Raw genomic sequence first — 5,566 nt, forward strand, 5'->3', positions numbered from 1 at the left:
CATGATACACCACATCAGTAAGTACAAGAACAATATGATCATTTCAACAGACACAGAAAGAGCATGTGACAAAGTATATCCATTCATAATAAAAACCCTCAACAAAGTAGGTCTAAAAGGAACATACTTCAACATAATAAAGGCCATATAGAAAAAAACCCACAGTTAACATCATCCTTAATGGGGAAAAAGCTTTTCCCCTAAGGTCAGGGACAAGAGGATGTCACTCTCACCACTTTTTTTGTATTCCAAATCCTACCCACAGCAATCAGACAACAAAAAGAAATCAAAGGCATCCAAATCAGTAAGGAAGAAGTAAAACTTTCACTATTTGCAGATGATATGATACTAAATAGATAAAACCCAAAGCACTCCACCAAAAAACTGCTAGAACTGATAAATTAATTCAGTAAATTCTGAGGAAATAAGATCATTGTACAGAAATGTGCTACATTTCTGTGCACCAATAATGAGCAGCAGAAAGAGAAATTAAGAACACAATCCCTTTTACAACTACACAAAAACTAACAAGACATCTAGGAATAAAGCTACCCAAAGATGTAAAAGATGAGTACTCTGAAAACTGTAAAACACTGATGAAAGAAATAGAAAAAGACACAAAGAAATGGGAAGGCATTCCATGCTCATGGAGTGGGAAGAACAAAAATTGTTAAAATGTCTACACTACCCAAAGCAACTGACATATTTAACGCAGTCCCTATCAAAATACCAACAGCATTTTTCACAGAAGCCTGTGAAACAATCTTAAAATTTTTATGCAAACACAAGAGACCTCAAATAGCCAAAACAATCTTGAAAAAGAAAAGCAAAGCTGGAGGCATCACAATTCTGGATTTCAATATTACAAAGCTGTAATAATCAAAACAGTATGGTACTGGCACAAAAACAGACATACAGACCAATGAAACAGAATAAAAAACCCAGAAATAAATCCACAACTTTATGGTCAATTAATCTTCAACAAAGTAGGAAGAATATCCAATGGGAAAAAGAGTGTCTTCAACAAAACTCAGAAAACTGAACAGTTAACATGCGAAAGAAGGAAACCGGACCACTTTATTATACCATACAAAAAAATAAACTCAAAACAGATTAAAGACTCAAATATGAGACCTGAAACCATAAAAATCCTGGAAGGGAGCACAGGAAGTAGTTTCTCTGACATCAGCTGTAACATCTTTCTAGATGTGTGTCCTGAGGCAAGGGAAACAAAAACAAAAATAAACTGCTGGGACTACATCTAAATAAAAAGCTTCTGCAGAGCCAAATAAACAATCAACAAAACTAAACAATCTCCAGAATGGGATAAGAGATTTGCAAATGACATATCTGATATATCTGATAAAGGACTAGTAACCAAAATATATAAAGCACTCATAAAACTCAACACCCCAAAAATGAATAATCCACTTAAAAAGTGGGCAAAACATATAAACAAACATTTTTCCAAAGAAGTTATCAGGACGGCCAACAGATACATGAAAAGATGCTCATCATCACGCATCATCAGGAAAATGCAAATCAAAACTACAATGAAGTATCAGAATGGCCAAAATCAAAAAGAAACAAGTGTTGGCAAGGATGCAGAGAAAGGGAAACCCTTGTACACTGTTGGTGGGAATGCAAACTGCTGCAGCCACTGTGGTAAACAGTTGGAAGTTAATCAAAAAGTTAAAATAGGGGCACCTGGTGGCTCAGTTGGGTGTCCGACTCTTGGTTTCAGCTCAGGTCATGATCTCACGGTTCATGAGTTCGAGTCCTCTGCACAATCAGTACAGAGGTTGTTTGGCATTCTCTTTCTCTCTCTCTGCCCCACGTGCTCTCTCTCTCTCTCAAAATAAATAAATAACCTTAAAAAAAAAAAGTTAAAAATAGAACTATCCTATGATCCAGCAATTGTGCTACTGGGTATTTACTCAAAGAATACAAAAACACTAAATCAAAAAGATACATGCACCAAGAAAGACACTCTTAAGTAAAGAGAACAAACATGGTTACCAGAGGGGAGGTGGGTTGGGGGGATGGATAAAATAGATCATAGGGATTAAGAAATGCATTTGTGAAGAGCACCAGGTGATTAAAATAAAAATTTAGAAAAATAGGGGCACCTAGATGGCTCAGCTGGTTGAGCATCCAACTCCTGATTTCAGTTCTAGTCATGATCTTGCGGTGGTGGGATTAAACTGGGTGTGGAGCCTGCTTGGGATTCTCTCTCCTTCTTCCTTTGGCCCTCCCCCACTCACACTTTCTCTCCAAAAATAAATAAATTAAAAAAATACAGCAAAATCCAGACTGTAGGAAACTACAGAAAAAAATGAGAGTGGGAATCTATTTATGAAATGAAACAAACAAACAAAAAAAAGGACTCAACAATCAGTAGCAATATACTGGACTCCAAACAAACTGAAAAACTTAGTATAATGTAAATATTCCCTAGATAATTAATGGTAAAAAAGGATTGCTGTTAAACTGTGTAGGTTTCATAAGAGATAATGATATTATAGTTATTTTTTTTTAAGTTCTCATCTTTTAGATACTCCTATTTTAAAAATGAAATGATATAGTGCCTAAGATTTGTTCTAAATAATAAATGAAAAGGAAAGAGGAGTAGGGGACACAGATGAAACAATTTTGGCCATGAGTTGGTAACAGGTGAAGACAGGCAGTGGGTTCATGGAATTCATTACACTATTTTCTCGAGACTTTTATATTAAGTCTGAAACTTTCCATAATGAAGTTAAAAAAAAAAGCTACAAAGAACTGAGATTAGAGGTGCTACTCATACCTCAGGTAAGACAGAGTTTACAGTCTGAGAAGTTAAGTGCCTGCTGAAACAAAAGCATCAATATTCTTTACAGGAATATAAGAATCCTGAGTGTCTACAACAATGTACAAGATACAATCCAAAATTTCTAGACACACAATCTAACAGGAAAATGTGACTCATTCTCAGGGGAAAAGACAATCAACAAAGGCCTGTCTGTTATCTCAACCCAGAGATGAACTAGATACTGGCATTATCAGACAAGGACTTGAAAGCAGCCATTGTAACTCAATGAGGTAAAGGAAAACGAAATGAATTAAAAGATAAGTTGAATAAAATGTTGGAAAGGGTACTGAGGGATTGAGTATAATTTCTGTAACTTTGAATCACACTGTTTCAAAATAAAAAGTTAAAGGAAGAGGAGGAGATGTAAGGAAGAGTAAGAAACTCCAGAACCATTTTACCTGCAAAATGATACAGCCACTTTGGAAGACAGCTTGGTGGCTTCTTACAAAACTAAACATAACTCTTACCACACAACCCAGCAACCACAACCTTGTTGTAAATAGCCAAAAAAAGTAAAAAAAAAAATTATGCTCACACAGAAACCTACACAGAGATGCTTACAGAAGCTTTATTCATAACTGCTAAAACTTGCGAAACCAAAATGTCCTTCAGTAGGTGAATGGATTAATAAACTGTGGTATATCTAGACAATGGAATATTATTCAGCTCTAAAAAGAAATGAGCTATCAAGTGATGAAAAGACATGAAGGAAGATTAAATGTATATTACTAAGTAAAGGAAGCCAATCTGAAAAGACTACTATATGACATTCTGGAAAAAGCAAAACCATGGAGACAGTAAAAATATCACTGCGGATGAAAAGGCGGAACACAGAGGACATTTAGTGCAGGAAAAATACTTTGTGCTATACTTATGGATACACGTCATTATACACTTGCCCAGACTCATGGAATGCACACCACCAAGAGAAAACTGTATTGTAAACTATGGACTTTGCCTGATTATGATGTGTCAAATGTGGGTTCATTAGTTCTAACAAATGTACCACTTTGGTGGGGGATGTAGACAGTGGGGCAGGAGGTATACACAAAATCTGTACCTTCCTCTTAATTTTCCTGTAAACCTAAAACTGCTCTAAAAAAAATCTACTAAAAAATGGTTAACTTAAAGAAAAGAGTATAAATATATTACCTAATTTTATATAAAATAAAAATTTACTAGGGCACCTGCCTGGCTCACTTATGACTCTTGATATCAGGGTTCTATGGTTAAGCCCCACAATGGGTGTAGAGATTACTTAAAAATAAATATAGAATAGAATAAAAATTCACTAGATGTGCTCAAGAGCAGAAAGAGATGATAAAGAAGCCAGTGAACTTAGAGATCAACAAAATTATCCGATCTAAATAGAGGAATAAAAAAGAAAAAAAAAAGAAAAAATAAACCTGTGGGATAGTATCAAGAAGTCTAACATACATGTAATTATTTCTAGCAAGTTAAGAGAAAAAGAGAAAAATATCTGAATAAATAATGGCTCCGAATTCCCCAAATTTAGTGAAAGTTATACATTTAGAGATCTAAGCTTAGCAAAACCCAAGCAGAATAAATACAAAGAAAAACACATCTAGGCATTTTATAGTCAAATGGATGAAAATCAAAGAGAAAAGCCTGAAGGCAGAGAGAAAAGCAATACATTCCATATATGGGGAAACAATGCTGACAGAAACTTCTCATCAGAAAACTATGGAGACCAGAAGATCTTTAAAGTGCTGGAAAAAAACAAAAAAACAAAAAAACAACAACTGTAAACTCCAAATTTTGTATCTAGCAAAAATATCCTTCCAGAATGAAGATAAAGCAGACACTTTCATTTTTCAGAGAGGAAGAGAAGTATTTTGCCAAAAGACCTGTAAAACAGGAAATGCTAAGGGAAATTTTTCAGGCTGAAAGAAAATGATACCAGAGGAAAACATATTCAAAAAGGAATGAAGAATTTGGCAATGATAAATATCCAGGTAAATGTAAAGGTAAGTATCCTACTGTAGAGCTAACCAGGCTACATTCACAATAGTGTCCCCTAGTTCTGTAGGCATCCAGAATTTGCGTGATCTATAGATGTAAAACCTCAAAATGTGGCTACTGATAGAGAACCTGGTAGCTCTTCTTCAAATATTCAAAACCTGTTAATGTTTAACTTCATAAGTCACACTAAAGTTAATGAGAAATTACAGGGCATCAAATTTCATCTCAATATGAAGAAGAATTTTTCTAAAAACCAGGGCTTTGACAATAAGCTTCCTTGCAAGGAAATGAGCTTCCTGTCATTAAATATCAAATAGAGGCTATTTGGGATGCTAGAGTAGGATCATCTCTTAGGATACTAATCTGTTAACTTCTTGACTTATCTAACGCTACGCTGTCTAATACAAGCTATATTACACCAAACAACTCTGAACACAATCCCCATTATATAGTATAAAATTTCTCTTTTGCCTCTATCAACCCCACTGTAGTCACATCTCTTATTTCCACAAGCTCTATTTTACAATGATCTTTTAATTCTAATTCTAAAATGCAAATACTATTCTTTAAATGTATACATATCTTATAGGTTATAAAAACAATTCCAAATACATCAGTTCATTTGAACCTTTCAAAATACTCTAGCTGGAAAGTTATTTGTAAAACTGCTAAGAACACAGGGACAGAAAAAAGTAAAAAAAAAAAAAAAAAAAAAAAAAAAAAAAAAAAAAA

The 5,566-nt window shown here is 34.3% G+C and overlaps 1 protein-coding gene across 2 annotated transcripts in view; it reads right to left on the bottom strand.

The window, feature by feature from the left end:
- The window catches only part of UBXN4 (UBX domain protein 4), a 49,208-nt gene that overhangs the window by 24,258 nt on the left and 19,384 nt on the right, over positions 1-5,566 (bottom strand). The gene's annotated exons all lie outside the window — the stretch shown is intronic.

This window comes from Panthera uncia (genome assembly GCF_023721935.1).
Source record: "Panthera uncia isolate 11264 chromosome C1 unlocalized genomic scaffold, Puncia_PCG_1.0 HiC_scaffold_3, whole genome shotgun sequence".
Taxonomy (NCBI): Eukaryota; Metazoa; Chordata; class Mammalia; order Carnivora; family Felidae; genus Panthera; species Panthera uncia.